The 21730-nt window shown below is 44.0% G+C and overlaps 1 protein-coding gene across 1 annotated transcript in view; it reads right to left on the bottom strand.

Annotated features, from left to right (window-relative positions):
• The window catches only part of FBXO41 (F-box protein 41), a 440751-nt gene that overhangs the window by 197998 nt on the left and 221023 nt on the right, over nucleotides 1-21730 (bottom strand). The gene's annotated exons all lie outside the window — the stretch shown is intronic.

Below are 21730 nucleotides of genomic sequence, written 5' to 3'. Positions count from 1 at the left end.
CTCAACTGTAATAACTTATTATAGTTGAGTTCTGACGTCACAATGCCAGAGCAAGCAGCCAAGGGGAAAGGCAGGTCAGGCCATGGAACATAAATAAAGCAGCTGTTTATAGAATGAAAACAAAATGCAGCTTTTCTTTCTTCTGCCCTGTTTTCCTTGCTGTACGGTTGCAACCAGAAAGGAGTTATTTATGCCAATATGCTTATTTTTGCCTTCCTTGGGTAATTGTAGAAAAATGTGAATCTTTTTGCATGTTTCTACACAATTCAAGCCACTGCACCATTTTAAAAGAAAAAAAACTGACTTGTATCAAACTGATGCTAATAACTTCTTGCAGCAAATATCCCAGATTTCATGCGTTTAATTGTACAAAAGAGATTCTATTGTAATACTTTATGTTGCTGCTCTCTATGATATGAAAGAGCTACGTACCAAGTATTTAAGTAGTTTGTGGGAAAGGTGATGGTGTGAAAGTGTATTATGAGGGATAAACTACCCCCTGCTGCACATGATAAGGGTGCTGCAATTCACTTTGGAATTCCATAACCTTATAAAGGAACTTGGCCTTCGAGGACGTTCCTCTATATGGTCATGGAACTCCTTGGTGATTTGCAAAATAGATATAAAGTATGATAGGGGGTGCTTTATCCCATGTATACATTAATTTCCGTGCTACTGGCACAAAATCTGTTGGAAAAACATCAAGAGCTCAAATACCTTTAAACACTTCCTAAAAAGCAATTAAAGGAGTGCAGTTTAGGGGAAGTGTAGGATTTAGCAGAATCCGATTAACTGGGAAGGGACTAGGTCGGTTTTCAGCTTCAGCCAGCATTCTAGAACTACCATGAATACCACCGCCTCATGAATGTCAGTTCATCAAAATGCTTGGGGTATTAAAAGAGACATAGACAGAAATCTGACCAACCCTAATATTAGGGGCCAGATGTAGGTAGGCTTTTACCGGTCGGTAACGGCCGATTTCGGCCGTTACCGACCGGTAAATGGATTTTGAGATGTAGGGGGCAGAATCAGTAAATTTACCGATCGGTAAATTACCGAATCGGTATTTTTACCAATTCGGTAAATTTGATATGTAGGTGGGACTCTTCTGAGTCCCACAAGCCTTACAGAATCGGTAATTCAATTTGATGGTAAAATACCGATTCCGGTGTGCATGCACATGTGTGCATGCACACCTGTGCCATATGACAGGCAGACCTGCCCTTAGGGCAGGTATGCCTGCCACATGGCACCCGAACCTGTTTTGGGGGTGCTAGAGGGTGTCAAAGTGACACCCCCTGCACCCTTGTGAAATTCGGTATTTACCGATTCGGTAAATACCGACCGGTAATGCCCATTCATTCCTATGGGCTTCAAAGCCCATAGGAATGAATGGGCATTACCGGTCAGTATTTACCGAAACGGTAAATACCGACTTTTACAGATTCGGTAAATCCACATCTGGATTTACCTACATCTCCCTCCTTATATTTTACCGATTCATAAATACCGAATCAGTAAAATTCGGTATTTATGAGTCGGTAAAATATATTTACCTACATCTGGCCCTTTGTTTTTAATGGCCTTTCCTTGTTACTTCAACTGCTTATATTACTTTGCAAACATTCAAAACTACTAGTTCTCTCGCTCACCCTTGTGCTAAGTCTCTTTTAAAACACAATGTGCTTGATTTAGAGTTAGTGGTATGAGAAAATCCTTAGGTTGGTTGAGCAAGAACTTAATCAGGAGAGGAAACCACCAGTGGAAGTTCCTCCATCTTTATGTTTATTGAAAGTTCTCAAGATGCAACATTTCTTACACAAATCGGAGGATGCGTTTGCAACTGCTGGGAATGACCATATTTTCTGTGGTATTCCCCTAGGCCTTTGGCCTCTGTAGCTGAACTGCTTTACTTGGCCATAGGACTCTGCCCACTTTACTCCTGCTACCCATAAAGTGCTTGTGTTCTCCCTTTCAACCATAATAAAATCGGCATATACCTATTGGACATATTTAATTTACTTGTAAGTCCCTGGTATATAATAGAACAATGCATTTCGGTCACATTTCGACCTTCTTCAGGGGTATCTACAATGATTAAATTAAAATGATGAATTTTTTTTTAATCATTGTAGATACCCCTGAAGAAGGTCGAAATTTGACCGAAATGCATTGGGTGAATCAATATGTATTGGAGGATGGAGTTCACTTACGTGCCTGTGAATAGGCCCGGATGGGCAATTCCTGTGTAACTTAAATGCGCGGAAAAAAAAAATTTAACTTCCTTTCTTTGACGTGACGGATTAAATGGTTAAAAATGGAAATAAAATTGAATGAACTTTGGCAACACTATGGAGTACGTGTAAAATAGTTTCACAAATGTGTATTCAGCTGTGAAACTCTTTTGGGACACCAAGTTTGCGTGTCTCAACTTCTTGATGAAAGTAAACGTTTTGCCTGGCCTAAACCTTCCACTTTAATACATATAGGTCACGCCTAAGGTAGGCCCTAAATGCCCATATGATGACATGGTACGTAAAAAGTATATTTAAGTGTTTACATGTCCTGGCAAAGTAAGACCACCAAAGGTGCTTTTCACAGTGGCAAGTATGGCTCTCTCACAGGGGAACACCGAGTTACGTTAAAACAACTTATAATGCTTAATTTCGGTCTGGGGCAGCTAGAAAAAGTATGCATTACTTATTTTAATAGAAATGTAAAATCCAACTTAATGGTAAAGTCTGATTTTATATTACTAATTTGAAAAAGAAAGTTGCCGTTTCCAGCGTCAAGTGGCTGGTGAAAGGCTCCCTGGCGGTGAGATGTGGATTGCTCCCAGACAGTGGACGAAAGGCTTGGCTGTGGAGAGGTGTTTTTCTTTCTCGAGCAGATGGTCTGGGAGCTTATGCTCAGCCCCTTCTTGAGCTTCAGAGGGTTCATACCGTGTCACTGGTAGATGTAGCTCACACATAAGTCGTCCTCCCTTTGTCTTCTAAGTCAGCTTAGCTCCTAACCCAGTAGGAAGGGATAGTTGCCCTATTACTGGTTTTGAATGACCACAAGGGAGGGTTTGCTCTGTACCACAGCCATACTTCTGGGTGGGCACAGAGAGCTCTAACCAGGGAAGAAGGGTCTGCAATGTTGGAATTAGGTGGAGAAGGGCACTGTGGGGATAGCTTACGGTAAAATACATAGAAAGTGCTGCAAAAGTGGGTATGGTCACTCCGGGCAACTTTTACATCATTGGTTAGGGGGGGCAGTAGTTTTCTCACCCACAACTTGGCACTGGGAATAAATGTGGCATTCCCAGAACCCTATTAGAAGACTCCTGAACCTGTGAAGAATCGAAAGAAGGACTGCCCTGCTGTCTGAAGAACCTGAAGGAAGACTGGGCCCGCTTGTCTTGACCCCAGAACCCCAGAACTGATGCAAAGGGTCAGTTGTCGGACCTCCAAGATGAGATACAAAGACACAAGATTTCAGAGTCCTTCCATGCAACTGCCCAGCGAACCAGTTCCAACTGGACCTGCCCCGGACTCTACTGATGCCGACTGCTGGAGTAAGCTGGGACCCCCAAATGTTACCTCTAAGATCCTGGACCCTTGGCTCTTGCCAAAGTGTACTCCTCCTAACGTTTCGTGAAACCTGGAACTTAGACATTTTTTGACAACTTTTTGATCTGAGAACTGATGGAGGACTGGGTCCAACATACCAAGCCACACTGATGAAAGTGCATTGGGCCAAAGATTTATGTTGCTGTCGCTATGTTCTTCTCCAGAGCAGCAAATACAGCCAGTGGGACTGTGCCTTGAAAGTATCCGGCCTCGTGGAGCCTTCTTCGGGAAGAGCCTAAAGCCTTGCCCTGCTGTAAGAATCTGAACTCAAAAAAGTGACTAGGACTGAAGGCACAAATCTTTGCCGGGCAAAGGAATGAAACGTATCCGCCCGGCGAGGGAACCGATCTGGGTGCAAAATTAACATTTCTCCCACTCTGAGTTTTCCCATAAAATTCAACAGCTTTACCAAGACATCTTCCAGTAGCCTTCTGATGACGTGGATCCGTTTTATGCCACAGCCTGCTTCCTTGCACAGCTAGGGCTGTTTTGATTTCCATTGCCAGAGACTAAGTCAGAAGGTCAAACTGTTCACCCGGATGAATCCAGTCCATGTATCTGACCTGCGCTCTATCGCGGACCACCTTAACTTTTGAATTTGACCTGGTGTAATGCAACCAGATAACTGCTCTTTTGATCTACAAAATGTAAAAATTCATAACTCTGGTTCTACTTGCTGGATTTTAGTAGTTTTGGTGGAGTTTTATTTTTTTCAAATTGATACTATTTTTCAAAATTGGTTTGGGACTTTTCTTGTGCTGCGTTTTCACTTTATTACTGTTTGAGTATCGCATAAATACTGTAGTCATGACCTCTACATTAAACCTGACTGCTTTGTGCCAAGCTACTACAGGGTTCAGAACAGATATATTTAGTGACTTTAGTCGTTCACCCAGACACGCGTTGTGATTCTTTTTTGAGGGGGAATCTCACCCCTCAACTAATGCTCCAGTTTCATAAAGCTGGGCACTTCTATGGTCCTGTAAGTTAGAGATCACCCCGTTTAGCATTATACCACCTGTTTAGGGTGCTTCTGAGGAGCTATATTGTCAACCAAAGCACCTCCCATCAGCCTTCTTTCCCCCATTCTTAGGTGTGGCCTGTAGATGGATGTTGATGTCTCGAAAGACTCAAGCAATCTAAGAAAATAATTTTAAAATGAGTGGCTTTGGGTCCTTCCTCTTCATCCATAGGTCTGTTCAGCTGTCATTCACACCATGCTTCCGCCCACCATGGCAGAGGGGGGGAACCCCCTTCAGCCACCGGTTGTCTTGCATGGTAATGGCTTTTTCCTGATCACATGTGGGCAGCCCCCTAAAACGAAATGCACTTCAGTGCCACGGCTGGAGGGTCAATACTTTACTTAGTCATTTGTTTATTCTTCCATTTTTATTATTTTTTTATTTTTTAATATTCATTGTGTGTTTAATCTATATGTTTAGATGCACTAACTGAAAGACAGCAATACCTTTTTTGCGCCAATAAGAATAATATTTTCCAGTGATGTGCATTAGAAGTACACCTGAACAGTATTGGTGGGAGGAAGCACCTGTGTATTTCTATGAAAAAACATGAACTATTCATTTTTTAATTTTTTTTATTCCGAGCATATGTCCGCCACGCTCAGAAGGCAGCATGTTTTCTTTTGGTGGCATATGCTTGCAGTAAAAAAAAATGACACCAGTTTGCCAGGGATGTTTTTAATGCAATATCTTCCTTTATCAAACAAATGCACCTTCTGTAAAGCATTCCATCTTCTGCTTCACCCTTTGACCCCCAGAAAAGAGAAAAAAACTCAAACTTTTTGAAGTTTGTGCTTTTTTTAATTGAAAAATGTTGCACTTACACTAAATACTTCTCTCCCATTGCCAGAAGGGGTAAATGTATGCACTCCAAACAAGACTCTTGTTTGAAGGTCTAAACCTCGCTCAACAGCATTCACACCAGCTACTATTCACACTATCACTGACACAACTATGAATGTAGTATTATATATTGAGTATGTTATTGATGGCGTTTTCGGTAATGTTAATTATTAGCATAAATATTCTATAGGGTTCATGGCTGTCAAATGGTTTATGGATTGAGGACCAGAAGTAGCCAATTTCAGTGGCTTTTAGGTTTTGGTTTATACCAATACCTACACATTTTGGGGCATATTTACAAGCCCCTATCGCCACCACAATATCACTTTTCAGTGACATTGTGATGGTGATAGGGGCTCCGCCTTATTTACAAGGCAGCGTTAAGCCACTTGACGTGGCTTAACGGTGCCTTGTAAATAAGGCGCCCTTTCACACTACACTTAGCGCGAAAGGGAGGGCAATGGGTGTTGCGGTGGGAGTTCCACCCCAACACCCATTGATTTCGACGCTGATCCCTATTTACAAGACCAGCGTAAACAGGAGGCAACGCCAAAATTAAGACCAGGGAAAACCTGGTCTTATATAGGCGAAATGAGGACACATTTTTTATTTCTCCTCGTGTTTGCTATTTCCATGTGTGCTGCCTTGTTTTGGTCATGTGTTCTTATATAATTTTATGGCTGTTTTTCACTTGCCAAATAAAATGTTTTGAACCGGACCTACCATCAGGCGCTACCTTCAGCCTCCTTCCTGAACCATGGGGTCAGTGCGCCATAAAAGAGGCAGGGCAAGGTTTGTGTGTCTGGTGGAAGTGCCTCTCACCCCCCATCCCTACTGCCCCCCGCCCAGCCCCACCCTATTCACAAAATGTGGGATTACGTTATGGAAGTAGTTATTTGTTTTCAGGTGTCTTGGAGCAGATTTACAAGCCCCTTGCAACACTTTTACGCCGCCGTTGAGTCACTTTTGTGAAGCAGCGGCGGCGCAAACAATTTTACAACGTGACGCATCTAGTGAGATGCATCACGGTGTAAAGCCCTGCACTACATTATACCTGCGTCAGGTTTAATGTATGCAGGGTGGACGTTCCGACGCAAGGAAGCCCCGTAAAAGTGACGCAGTGAAATCTACAAGATTTCACTTAATCACTTTTACGTCCCCGCTGCATCAAATCCTTGCGCCTGCTTGAAGCAGGCCTAAGGAGTGACGCAGCATGTTAGGTATAGGGCATCCCTAAGCAGTTCTGGAGTTGCGTCGCACTTGCGACATGACTCCAGCAATGCGCTGCCCTTACGTCGACAGATGCGTCACGCATCTATCTATCCTTGCACCGCGGTCCGCCGCATTGTAAATGCAGCGCATCCATGGTGGCGCAAGGTTTTTTTTGAGTCACGCAAAATAACTGGCGCATCCCTGCTAATATGCAGGGATGCGTCAGTTATTGTAAATCTGCCCCCTAGTGTCGATTTGACAGCGCTGAGAACTCCTTAAATCTTGTTAAATGACTATAAAAAAACAATAAATGTAGGTGCAGTAAAGTTGAATCGTTCGATTTGGCTATTAGCTATTGAACACATTTTAATGTGATTGCATGTATCACGTGTGTGTTTGTTGAACCTCTGTTACATGGGGAAAGACCCCTTGAAGTCCCACAGCGGTTCAACCAATGCTCTGGATGGACTTTGCACAGAAATGATTCGTTCCTACAGCCACAGAATATATTATTTAGGACAACATATGTCACAACAAGCGGCTGTCGCTCCATCTCCGGATTAAGCAGAATCATATCTGTTGTTGTTTGTTAAAAGCTGTCAGGGTCACAGCAGGGGTGTCTGACGCCCCCGGCGAAGAGACAGGACGCGGCCCCCGCTCCTGACAGAAAATGTGACCACATTTGATGCTTTTAGGGGCCGCCTGGTGTATCTCACACCAGAGACCACTGGGCAGAGTGAGAGCTAAAAGTGTCATCAGTCACTCCATAATTGATTAGATCTGTCGATGGCGCCCTGGGCAGCTGCCCAGACTCGCCTTGCCCTGAACGAGGCACTTTACTAGTCTAGGGGGACATGTAGGGTCTTTTAATGATGGAAGCTGGGGGAAAGGAGTACAGTCTGACAAAACTACCAGGGAATACGAACTAGGGGAATTTGACAAACATTGCACAAACTATGATTTTTGCATGAGGTTTACATAAAATGAACCTAGGAAAAATTACAAATTGTAACAAAAACTTGTTTGTGATTGAATTGTGCGCTAAAAAAGCCTTGGCTATGGAAATCTTGAAAATAGAAACCATTCAGAATATGAAAACCAAAAATGGTCAGTGGAAGAAACCCCTTGAATCACAGTGTGCTAAATTATATCATAATAGCAATAAAACAGACATTAAGACCTCAGCAGGCCCTGGCACGGATCACAAACTCTCTTGTAGCTTCAATACTAGATGCTGGTGCTACCCCCCCCACCCCCTAGTGCCTTGAGACCCTCAGGGGTGAGTAGCGTGCTTACAATTCCCTGATTGATTGACTGAATGTAGTCACCTCAAAGACCCCAGGGGGCTGATATAAGGGAGAGAAAGAAACTGCTTGGCTTTTTGTTGTTCTTTGAAGCCACCGCTAGATGGCGCTCTAAAGCTACCGACTTCCTTAGGCGAATGTAATCACTGACCTCCCACACTGAATGCTCTACTTCCCGCTGTAGATTATAAGGGTATAAGCAGGGCACGAGTCGGGGGACCACGTGGGTGGACGGCGTCCCCCCCACTTATTTTACAGGGAGGACGCCGTCCCCTCTGCTCAAAAGCTGGACCATCTAAGATGGCGAGTTACCTGCCCGGCCGCCCCTTAAGATACTTACCCCTCCATCTCCCAACTACAGGGCTGGCTGTCAATCTTGTGTAGCGCGTCAACGCGCTACCTATCAAGTTCTATTTGCCCTCTGCAGTGTCCATGACTTGGAGGCCGGGACGGAGCGAGGGGTAATTTGCTGTTAACAGGCCAGGCGCGCAACTCCCATTGAGCTTAAAGAGCTTCAGCAACACCCCCACCCGCCAGCTCACCTCCTCCTCCCCATTGTGTGTCAGCCCGGGCTGAGACAGCTTCCCGGGCACACACAGCCCCGATATTTCTAGCACCCTCCCTCCCCCGAAATTTGGCTCTAGTTGCGCCTCTGTGCAGGCCTCATCGCCAGTAGGCCTGCACAGAGGCCAAGCTTGGTTTATGCATACCAAGTAGATACCCCTAAACCCCATGATCCTTTATAGTTGTCTTAAAATTATTAGTGACAATAAAAGTGAGATATAGGGGAAATAGAGATGTGTCAGGAAAGAAAACCACGGAAAAATTCAGCACACATCAGAAGGGCACAGAAAAGGAAACTGAATTTTAAGATATGGTCCGCGGTGGTGTCTATCTGCAGCAGTTCTTGTGCTAGGTCCTCTTTCCCCGCTGACTGTGTGTTCCTCAGTTTTCCCTCACACTGTTATCCCGGTGCCACTCCAGTTGTTGAAAAGCGCACTGCACTCTGAGCAGCTGCTTCCAGTGGCGCCAATGTGTGTGTGCAAAAACCCTGGGCCCGATTCACAGAACTAACTTAAGACAAAATCCTAAACTTACTACCATTTTGGTGTTCACAGAAGGCACTTACTCATTTTGGTGTTCACAGAAGGCACTTACTCATTTTGGTATTCACAGAAGGCACTTACTCATTTCAGTATTCACAGAAGGCACTTACTCATTTTGGTATTCACAGAAGGCACTTACTCATTGATGAGTAAGTGCCTTCTGTGAATACCAAAATGAGTAAGTGCCTTCTGTGGATAGCAAAATGGTAGTAAGTTTAGGATTTTGTCTTACGCTAGTTCTGTGAATCGGGCCCCCTGTATTCAGACCTTGTTTTGGGTACCTTGTGACATGTCTCTATCGTTATCTTTTTGTTTACTTTTGGGCAGCATCAGGTGTACCTCTTTTGGCCAGCTTGATCCTCTGTTAATGTTGTCTTAGGTTCCGTTGTTTTGCTTTTTTGTGTTATCTCTGTCACTCTCCTGGAATCTTCTCATGTGTTTGTCCATGGTGTGTAGTTGCTGTACTTTCGGATTAATGTTACACACATGCCAAGCTTCTCTAAACTTTCTCGTGTCTTCGCCACGTGTTAGTTCCAGTATTTGTAAGTTGCCCAACGCTTCCTTGCGCAACACTAAGAAACCCCAACAAGATGGGCTACTGGTTTTGCCACTGCTGTTTTGGGGGTTTAGGTGGTTAGAGGAGGGAGGCACATGAGGGAGAGATCAACACAGAGCAGGGGATGTGTTTTCCAGGTTTAGGGGGACCACAAAAGGAAGAGGGTGACAAGGAGTGCAGGGTGGGGGTGTTTTCAGGGTAGAGAAGCACACAGAGGGGGGAGAGAGTAACACAAAGCATGGAGGGAGTTTGCAAGGGAAAGTACACGAGGAAGAGATCAACACAGATCAGACAGAGCATCTTCCTGGGGGAGAAACACAGAACAGATAGGGAAGAACAAAGATCATGGGGCAAGGAACGTTTGAAGGGGAAAGAAGCGCACAAGAGGGAGAGAAATACAGTAAAAGGGCAGGGGAGAAATGAGCAAGACAGGGATTTGCAAGGGAAAGCACACAGGAGAGAGCACAACACAGAGTACAGGGGTGTTCAGAAGGTGAAGAAAGCACATGATGGCGAAAGCAACACAAATCTGAAGAGTAAGATGTGTGGTCAGTACTTGTGTCTCGACTTGCCAATCTTGTTCAACCCTCCCATGAAGGACAGGCACTTTACCATCACTTTTAATTGGCTGGCTTTTAGAAAGTTACATTTCCGTTGCTTGAAGCATGTGCAGGCTAACCAGTATTTGCTCTCCAATTCCTCACAACTATAGATTGCATTTGGATGTCTGAACATGGTATGAAAGGCAACTTTTTATTTCAGGTGTTTTGCAGCAGTTTCAAAATATTGTGGAGCTTCTCATTGCTGAATAGGGTGCAATGACTGATATCTATTACTTTGCACTTTGTAGCTTGGTTTTCACTGAGTGGAAAGTGTCACTCTAAGTGTCACACATACACACTGAAGCCATGGAAATCTCACACATAAGTAGGGCTCCCGGTTTTTTGCTATTTATTCTTTTAACATTTCCGTTTGTATTTATCCATATTTATCTTTTGGCCATTTTGTCTGCATTTATCCATATTTATTTTGTGCTTTGTATATAAATGAAGTTGTCAAACTGTACATTTCCATATTTATTTAACTAATAGATGCACACTCATACTTTGTTGTCTGTCGAATTTTAGCTATTTAAGCCGGCAAATATTACATAAGAATACATCCACTTTAAAAACTATCATTATACCATAAATGTATGTTTGCATATGCCATTATTTAAAGAAATATCATCCTGTTTTTTAAATTTCCATGCTGTCCAGCTGCTGGCCTATAATTCATGAAAGACAGAATGGAGAGTCACTTAAAAGTAGGACAATTGTCTGTATTTATCCACTTTTAAAAATAAATGCAGACAGAAAACACATTGTTTTCTGTCTGTATTTATCTGTAAAAAAAATGTGTGAAAATGGGGAGCCTTACACATAAGCATCCAGAAAACTTGGCATGCCATGTTTTAGTATGCCTCACTTACAGCACTTAATCGCTTGACTAATGTAGTTGTACGCCAAACTTCATATACATTTGGGCTGTTAATTCCTCCATACAGGGACCTTAAGTCACAGGCTTAAGTACTGAGCAGCTTCAATTGTCAAATCTTGCAATACGTGCTAGTGATAGATCAGCTGCACATGGGATGTCACTTCCTGTTGTGATGTCACTTCCGGCTGTGATGTCACTTCCGGAGTGATGTCACTTCCTCTGACACCACATAACTTGGAGAGTCCCCGCACTTAATTTTTGTAGGACTTGTGCCCTGGGTCTAAGTCATCCTTCTCATTTAACAAGTCATTCATGATGAGCGCCCCAGTGCCATCTGTCCTGGTAAAAAAAAAAAAACACTGCACGGTGTAATGCTGGACCTGGTATTGGACTATTTTTAAAGAAAATGCAAAGAAAGACACACGCTTCTGACGTGGGAAAGGCTACTTGTTAGCAAGGCAGTGATACAGGGGTCAGCGGTCACTCCAAAGTGGTGCAAAGACAGTGAAATGTGCAGGCGTCACTGCACACAGACCAGCGGTCATACACAGCCCTGGCCAGAAGGGGCACAGGATGATATGTATCACTAATGCATAGGGTGACGTGCATTTGGGCACAATGTGCAGGGGTACAAGGGAACATGCACCACTGGAGTGTGTGTCACTAACGCACAAGATGACGTGCATCAGGGGCACAATGTGTTGTGCAGCAGAGAGTACAAGGGAACATGCACCAGTAGAGTGTGCGTCACTAACGCACTGGATGACGTTACTTCGGGGCACAAAGGGTTGTTCAGCAGAGAGTACAAGGGAACATGCACCAGTGGAGTGTGTATCACTATCGCACAAGATGACGTGCATCAGGGGCACAAAGTGTTGTGTAGCAGAGGAGTACAAGGAAATATGCACTAGTATAGTGTGCATCCTTAACGCACAGGATGAAGTGCATCAGGGTACAATGTGCAGGGGTACAAGGGAACATGCAGATGTGGAGTGTGCATCATTAATGCATACGTACATCATGGACACAAGGCACTGTGTATAAGGGATTACAAGGGGACATGCACCAGTGGAGTGTGCATCACTAGCATTCACTTTTCTAACCGTGCACACAGCCCAGTCTGTGGTAAACGGCTAGGACTGGAGAACGCTGCGGGGCGCACCACAGCACCATGGTAAATACAGCGCAGTGCAACCAGTCCTACAGCCAGTACCAGTCCCATAGCCATCAGCTGGAGGCCTCGCATCGCAGCCAGACTGCCTCCGTGAGGCCCTGGCTTAAGAATACGACAATTGTGATCAGACAGAGTCTAACTCTGAGAAAACATAAGGTTTTTGTTGATGCTTAATTTGTGCCGGTGGTTGCAGGTGGTAAAGTCTACAATGTGTTTTGTTGGGTCTTACAATTTCTCAGTATAAATTACCACCAATCAAGATCAGTAAGTGCTTAGCGCAACCATAGTTGGTCAATTTTTTTTTAAACATAAATGTAAATCAAAACACACCACAAAAACGACATACCCAATATGTGATACAAATATATTTCAATTAAATATCTCTTACTGTATATGGCTGTTACACTGATAAATCACAAGACAAGCAACCAAAATGTTTTTAAGAGACAAATGTGACATAAAGTGCAACAATGTTCTGTTCTGTGGAGAAGTGTGGATCAATGGTTAGAGCGGCAGACCCTGATGCAGAGGTCTGGCCCGAGACCAGCGTTCAATTCCCGGGTTGGCGGCTTTTGGACTCAATTTCCTCTGACCTGATAATTCTTGCCTCGGTGCCTACTCTAATCATGGGCCCCACTCTGAGACTGTGGGCAATAGCTTGCTTAATCTAGCGCTTGGATGCCTGGCTTCACCTTGGGGGTGCCCAGGAGTGGACACTTCATAGGGAAAAGCCAGGAAGGGTTCCACAGCGGTATGTGTGCAGCACCGGGACGCCCCGTCGCGTGGGCAGCCGTGCGCTTTACAAATACAACCAATTTACATTTACATTTCTTAGGGGTCCAATGTCTGTCCTTAGAGCGAAAGTTCTTATTACAGAACCCGACAACTCTTTTAGGCAGCAAGTCTAATATTCAATCTTTGGTAAATCCTCACGACGTGCAGCACTGAATGCAGAGAGACGCCGGCACGGTGGTTGCAGGTGGGGTGCAGCGGTAGTTACTTTTGGGGGCTGGCACTTATTTTAACCTCAAACAGCTTTGTTCCAGAACAAGAGAAAGAAAAACACGAATGGGGCAAAAAATAGAAAAAGACAGAAGACAGAAGAAAGCGACAAATGGGGAAAGTAGGGCGAACCCGCAAAAGAGAGAAAGAGGCAGGGATTGTCTGGTGGTGGATGAAAGAGGCATGAGGCGGAATAAAGACTACAGAAACTTGGGGGCATATTAGCAAGGGCAATATCGCTGCTTTAGCGGGACTTTTTCCCGCTAAAGCGGCGATATTTTTATCGCCCTATCAGCAAGCTGTCGCTAACAGCAGTTAGCGACAGCTTTTAGGCGATAGCGACTGGTTTTGGGCCCGATTTGAATGTCAGCAATGTTTATCGCTAATGACATGCAAAGTGGGCGTACCCAACCTGTTAGCGACTGAAAGCAGTCGCTCACACAGCTATCGCCTATTAGCAATACCCGCGACGCGATAAAAAAACGCGCGCTGACCGCGATTAGCGCCAGGATTTTACACCTGGTAAATACCTGACTTATGAAGGTAGTGTTATCCTCGTGCACTCATTTAGTCAAAAGTTCCATAAGAATTTTTTGGCTCGTTTTGTGTTGGCGCTGCTTGTGTCACAAGGCGTCCACCCTTGTCTTGACAAACGAAAAATGGATTGTGGGGAGTATCCCACAAACAAGTGCGCACAATAATCAATGAAACATATTAGTTTCTTCGCTAGTTTTAATTCATTATTTCAAAATCATTCTTCAGCGTGTAGGCAAAACAAAGTTTCATGTGTTTTTCAATTTCCAAAGGTCAAAAGAAACATATCCAAATTTTTCATGATTCAATATTCAATGTTCAACACATAGTATCCACCCAATGCATTTCGGGTCATGTAAAGCTGACCCTTCGTCAGGGGTCTATAAGAAAATGAAACAGGACCAATTAGTTCACTACTTTGTAACTTCATGTCACAATCTCCATACTACACAATAACAATGCGCGACATAAACAATGATATTCCAAAAACGTGATTAGGAGCATAAGTGAACATCATACATATTGTCTGCACCAGGCAATTCTTCGACTATATCGTGTTACAATGCCACATCTTTACTCTCAAGAATGTTATACTAAGTATCAACATCACACGCATCGTTCTTTTATCATACACAATACTGGTACATAATCTACTTACAAAGGACCGATGGGTCTGCAACCGCCGAGGGCTGAGTTTCAATGCAGTTCCGCAGTGGGATTACGCGCCAAATGTGACTTATATAAAGTAAGGGGTAGTTCCGTTCACGTGATTGGCAGAATAGCCAATCAACCGTGATGCTTAGTGATCGCACAGATCACGTGTCTGGGTGCATACATGCTTCACGGAAATCAACGCGCAGGGGTATCAATGTATGAATCGTAAATATTACAAAAGATAAAGGATAAATAATATGAACAACAATAACATGTAATCGTAATACATTTCTGTAAAACCAAAATGACAACATTAATCACATTAAGATATTTTTCTCAGGAGGCCCAGAAAAAGTTATAAGTTCAATGCTGCTGGCTGCTTATTTTGACAAGGGCATTCTACAGAAAACACGAATGTTCAATGCGATCATTCAGCCCAATTGGATGGGCAGAGTTCAACTTTTTAATCCAAAAGTATTCAGATCTCAGTCTCTGTTTGATTGGATCCGTGTCTTGGCAGTCGCTCACACAGCTATCGCCTATTAGCAATACCCGCGACGCGGTAAAAAAACGCGCGCTGACCGCGATTAGCGCCAGGATTTTACACCTGGTAAAAACCTGACAGCCATATTAGTTAATGCGAGGTGGATTCTACAGCTAAGTCCCCACCTGCCTATTAGCGAGATTCTCCCTAGCGATAGCATTTTTATCGCTGGAAATAACATGGGTTTCGCAGCTATCGCTGTATTTTATATTGAATTGGAAATAAACATTGGTAATACTGCGTTATCTCCGCGATAAAATCCAGCGATAGGAGGCGATAAAAAAATTCACGCTAAGCGAGGTTTGCGATAATTATCGCAAGTTGTTGCTAATAGGCCCCTTGGTTTTCGGCATCCTGACCTCCCATAACGCTGACTGCAGGCTTCTGAACAAAACTTTGGGACTTGGCACCAACTTACTTAGTTTATTTATTTACTAATACATTTAGCACTGGTCACATAACATTAACTCTATATTGCTAAAGTCTTAACCTGTGATCCTTAATCAAAGTATTTAATGAACCTTCATGAGCCTAGCCTTTGTCCTGATCTCATGTGCTGTCTTCTCCCTTCCTTGTAAGACCCAGCGCCTCGTTTGTGTCCCCGAGGAGCTAGCTCTGAGAGGACTGCAGAGACATGCCGGCAGCAGCAGCCAGAGACCAGATGCAGATCCCGGCGCGCCCTCGAGAGCAGTTTATCCTGCTCACTTGGGTACATTGAGGGTTATTACGGCTGCACAGGGGGCGGTCCGCGGCCCGCCTCAAAGGGCCCCGGAGTCATCGTGCTCAGGAAGGGAATGGGCCGGTATTGTAATTCTAAGAGCCCCGCAGACAGTAATATAGACAATTATCCCTATGAGACAATTAGCAGACTCTAATTAACGCCTAAAGAGGATAACACAGCGGGTTAACTGCATTCAGGCTGCTCCAAAATCACAATCACGTTTTTATTTTACCGCTGCGCTTAATTTGTAGGTCTGCAAGGTGCTGAGAACATTTCTTTTAAATTAAGATATGAAAATTAGCACTTGTACTTAACGCCTTTGGTGGTGCATCTAACCTGTTTACAAAACAGGTTTGAATTGGAAAAGAGACTTTCCCTTGCCGTTGACTTAGTGATGTATTTGAAATTCGCCATTTAGATTCTAAATAGGACCTTTGATGCTTAATTTCGTGGGGCCTAAGCACTTGTAGTCAATCATGAATAATTGAAACAGGCATTGGCAAAGGTTTAACGGGATGACGCATGCAGAGTTAGCACATTAGAGTGAGAAACCGGAGAGGGAACCATCTGGAGCAGAGAGAGGGCTGCAGTGGTAAAGTAGTCCCTCGTGCACCTCAATGCAAGCAGTCTGGGCAGAAGGATACACACAAACAGCCAATAGCATTAGGTACCAGACACATGCTCCAGTTGGATGCTTGATAAACTCTCCAGCCAATGGCTGAAAGGGGAGGGTCAAAGAAAGCCAAAGCTTGAAACGGGCAGACCCAAAACCCAGAAGCAACAGGCCTGGTTCACAACTGTGCTTTCAAAACCCAGACCTCAAAATGAACTGAGTCAGTGGGCAGTAAAGTGAGTTGTCTAGAATCACAGTGTTTAGTAACAAGGAAGCCAGGAGCAGAAATCGGGTCCCCTGTTCCAAGAGCTGATAGTGTTTGCTACTCCTAATCTATACCACTGGCTGCCTCATCTGTTGAACGCCCCCCTCTGTCTGTCCCATACACAGGGGCGGATTGGCACTGCGGGCATTCGGGAATCGGCCGAAGGGCCGCTGTTTCAGTGCCCTCTGTGGGCCGTTTTTTTTCTCCCCTTTCCCAGTCAACAGAGAGTGCTCTCTGCTGTCTGCTCTCTGTCGACCGTGAAATGGGAGAAAAACAAGCATTTACAATGCAACGGTCTCGCCTTTGCAAAAGTTAGAGCTATTGGCACTGTAAATGACAAAATTGTTACTTATGTGTTGGTTTTTAAAACATAAATAAATGGCATTGTCATTTACAATGCCAACAGCTTAATCTCTCGCAAATGCGAGACCTATTGCATTTGCACCCACAAACACACACAGAGCCACACACACACACACACACAGAGCGCCGAGTGAGGGGGTGAGAGAGGGGTGTGAGAGAGGGGTGTGAGAGAGGGGGGTGAGAAGGGGGGGTAAGAGGGGGGGTGAGAGAGGGGGGTGAGAGAGGGGGGTGAGAGAGGGGGGTGAGAGGGGGGTGAGAGAGGGGGTGGGAGGAGGGGTGAGAGGGGGGGTGAGAGGGGGGTGAGAGGGTGGTGAGAGGGGGGGTGAGAGGGGGGGTGAGAGGGGGGGTGAGTGAGGGGTGAGTGAGGGGTGAGTGAGGGGTGAGTGAGGGGTGAGTGAGGGGTGATTGAGGGATGTGTGAGGGGTGTGTGAGGGTGAGAGGGTGTGTTTGAGGGTGCGAGGGTGTGTGTGAGGGTGCGAGGGTGTGTGTGAGGGTGCGAGGGTGTGTGTGAGGAAGAGAGGGTGTGTGTGAGGGTGAGAGAGGGTGTGTGAGGGTGAGAGAGGGTGTGTGAGGGTGAGAGAGGGTGTGTGAGGGTGAGAGAGGGTGTGTGAGGGTGAGAGAGGGTGTGTGAGGGTGAGAGAGGGTGAGAGAGGGTGTGTGAGGGTAAGAGAGGGTGTGTGAGGGTGAGAGAGGGTGTGTGAGGGTGAGAGAGGGTGTGTGAGGGTGAGAGAGGGTGTGTGAGGGTGAGAGAGGGTGTGTGAGGGTGAGAGAGGGTGAGTGAGGGTGTGTGAGGGTGAGAGAGGGAAAAAGAGCAATCTCTAATCTTTAAAACACTCCACCTGTTGGATCTTATTCTTTTGACTCTTCACCCTGCAGACATTGATTGTTTGATATTTAGCAACCTCACTATGGAGATGTGTAGCTACAGGTAATACGATGTTTGGAAGACTCTGGTAGGGACTCAAAGTAGAGGTAAAACTAGGTACTGAACTGAGCTTGTAATAATTATAGGCAAATGTTTAACAGGATCAGAATAGTCTGGAGCTTGTGTAATTCAGAATGGGCTAGGGTCTGGGATTCGGACGGAGATGGTATTCACACTCTTGTGGACACTCAGCCTTTTGTATGGTGTACTCCGTTATCATGGAAGTCATGTGGGATAGTGGAAGATAAGTATGAAAATACTCACGTAGGGAAGGTTTAGATAACTTAAAAGGTAGATCTATTACTGCAGCAAACATGCTTTAAAACAGGAGCAGTGCTGACTACGAAGTGGTTAAATTAGGTCACAAATGTTGAAGGAAACAAATTGGGATAACAGCATTGGGAAGGGACAGTAAAGTTTAAAAGGGTAATTCTTACATTATGGGATGTGCTAAATCGCTTTCATCCACACAAATAAAACTGGACTTTTTTTGAATTATTATATTATCAAAATGAAACCGCGTTCACAACTACAAATTTCAAAACCGGTACATGTGTCAGTCAATTATCTTTATTCGATTATTGAAAATCATAAAAGAACGAGCAAAATTACATATCACCATTTCATCAGAGCACACATTTTTACAAATTTAAAACAGACAATCATTATAAAAAACACTAGATTTACAATAAAACATACATAAATATTTAAAAAAGATAAAAAGAAGGGCTTATTAAAACACAACTCATTCAGAAAAATGAGAAAAGAGGAAATTCATTTTTCAGAGATAAAGTGCCTGTCCCTTGTACGATGCTTATTTAAACGTGCTCCTGCAACTAGAAAACTAGCGACAGAGAAAGCTATTTTAACATTAGGGAGAAGTTGCAAAAACAACAGGGCTGGTTTTACCTGAATAAAGCCCTGGTTACGTAAAATAGGGAGCAAATATCTTTTTCTAATCTCAATATAATGTCCGCAAAACATGATAAAGTGCATCGTGTCCTGTGTTGAAAAATGGTCACAGTCACATGGTTCAGCATCATCAGGTCTAGTCCAGGTTCTAAAGTTGCCCAGTATAAAATGAATTAAATCAAAACGAAATCTCGTTAAGAGAAAGCGATGATAAGAATTTGTTACCAGAAGGAGATATGGTTCCATTCCTGGAACGGAGGAGGGCATACAGTGTTTCCTTACCATGTTTTTTTTTAGCTCTATAGCTTCCCTCTCCAGGGCATATAAATTTGTCAGAGTATTTTTGACTAATTTTAGATCTTCATAAGTTATTCTATCTGGAGATGAGAAGAGCTCTGGACGGCCTGCTAAAGTAAGCTGCGTTTTCACATATCTTACCCATGGGATGTTAAGGGCTCTATCCAGGGCTAAACAGTCTTTTAAAATAATATGATTTAAAGTAAACTCCTGGTTAAGCCAAGTTTTTATCCAACCAATCACTGGTGCTAGTTTTAAAATATCAGATATATAGCCCAGACCTAACTCTGTATGCAATGCAAAGGTCGGGGTTGATTGGGGAACAGAAAGCAGAGATCTCAAAAATTTGTTTTCTACATTCTGTATTTTGGCGGAACTAGTATGTCCCCAGATAACAGAACCATACTGGGCGACTGACAAACATTTTGCTTTATAAACTTTGATGATGCTTTCCATGGGACGGGCGCCCAGTTTTTTAGCAAAACCTAGCAGCCCTGCAGCCGCTCTAGCAACAGCGCTGCTTTTAACCAAAAGCTGGGGGCCCCAAGTACCCTTTTCGTCAAAAGTCACTCCTAAGTATGGAAAAGAAGGGACTCTCTTGACCTCCTTCCCCGCACAGTAAAATGTTAACGACTTTCTTTTCCTGCCTGCGGCTCCAGCAATCATTACATGTGATTTTTCGGTATTAATTTTCATGTCCAGTGATGACATAAAAACTCCAAAAGATAAAAGAAGTTTGTTTAACGCCACTCCAGAACGTGCCAGAAGGACGGCATCATCCGCGTACAGGAGGACAGGTATCTTTGTCTCACCTGCCCGCGGGATGTCACTATGGGATGTTGTCATTACTGCCTCAAGGTCATTAATGTATAGGGTAAAGAGGAGGGGGGCAAGTATACACCCTTGCCTAACCCCCCTCTCTGACTTAAAGTGACAAGTGCATCTTCCTTCCCTAGTGACTCTAACTGAGGTCATAAGATCCTTATGTAGCTCAGCTAAGTATTCGACCAAAGGGGGGTCAAGACCCATGGCCAAGAGGATCCTCCACAGCTTTGCCCTGTTTACCAGGTCAAAAGCTGATGAGAGGTCCATGAAGGCCATGTACAATGAGCCCTCCTTGGCGATTACATATTTATTTAAAATTAATTCTAGGTTTAGGCACTGATCTAAAGTTCCTCTTTTGGCTCTAAAGCCATATTGTGCGTTAGATAAAATGCCCTTATTTTCTAAAATCAGGGTCAGTCTACCTAAGAGGACTCTCCCCAGGATTTTAACACTCGAGTCGATAAGGGAAATTGGCCTATAACAGGCCGGGTCTATCCTCTGACCTTTCTTAAAGATTGGCACAATGGTCGAATTTGCCCAGCTAGAAGGGAAAATAAATTCCCTTGTAGCATTAAAAATGTTAGTTAGAATCTTTGAGCTTAGTTCAGGGGCGCTCTTAAAAAAGTCTGCGGGGACCCCATCTGGCCCCGGTGCCTTTCTACAGAGTGTGTCGTTAATTGCTTGTTGCACCTCCTCCTGAGTGAAGGGAGAGATGTGAGTTGACAATTGTGAAAGAGGTATTTCGCATTCTGTAGTGGTATGAGTACGACTATAAATATTGCTAAAATGTATCACCCACTGTTCATCTGGGATAATGCAGTCAGCTCTCTGATTATCTAATCCCACAAAATATGGGTGATTTATAACTGCCCAAAATTTGGCACTGTCTTTCTGTGTCTCCGGCAGTAACAAATCATTCCAAGCCTCGTCTTTTATCTCAGATTTCCTCTTCCTGATAGCTAGGTTATATTGTTTCCTTAATGACGCTATCAGCACTCTGTCTCTAGGTTTGTTCTTTAGGGCCTTAAGGAGAGTAGAATGGGCCTTGGAGCAGTTTGTATCGAACCATTTGGGGCCCTTTAGCTTATTGGACTTTGCCTTTACAGTCAAATCTAAGTTGACTTGGTGACAGATAACGCTAAAGGCCTCAACCATAGTAGCGCTAGGGTTTTTATTATCTAAACAGATGGCGACTTCACCAGCGACTTTGGCCAAAGTTTCCTGTAAAAAGGTTATTGGAGTAACTTGATCCCATTTGAGCCTCCGGTTTTGATCTCTTAGCACAAGATCTATCGCACACAATGTGTCTGTCTTCCTTTTTCCCAAGACTCCTTGAGCTGACATCTCTAAAATCACAGGATTGTGATCACTAAAAACAGAAGTTTCTACCTTATAAACGAATACTTCAGGCAGAACTCTAAAAGATGCAAAAATATAATCTATAATTGTGCCTGAAACATTGCCCACGTATGTCGGTAACCCTGGATCATTAGAACAGATACATGGTTCATAAAGGTTGAAGGTAGCCAAGAGCAATTCCAATGCCTCACCGCTTGGGGTGTGTTCAAAATGCGGCGAGGAGGAATAAGAGAAAAATTCCTCTGGTTCCCTTTGACAACCCGCCTGGCATGGATGAATATTAAAATCTCCCATAAGGATCACCTCATACCCATAGGAACTGTTCTCAGTGTGAGTAAATAAAAGATCCTCTAGGGATACCAAATGCTCGTTAGGAAATTGACTGGCCGGGGAATTATAAAAGTTA

Source organism: Lissotriton helveticus, chromosome 2_1 (assembly GCF_964261635.1).
Source record: "Lissotriton helveticus chromosome 2_1, aLisHel1.1, whole genome shotgun sequence".
In the NCBI taxonomy this organism is placed as follows: Eukaryota; Metazoa; Chordata; class Amphibia; order Caudata; family Salamandridae; genus Lissotriton; species Lissotriton helveticus.
The sequence above is the reverse complement of the archived record's forward strand: the minus strand, read 5'-3'. Positions and strand labels throughout refer to the sequence as shown.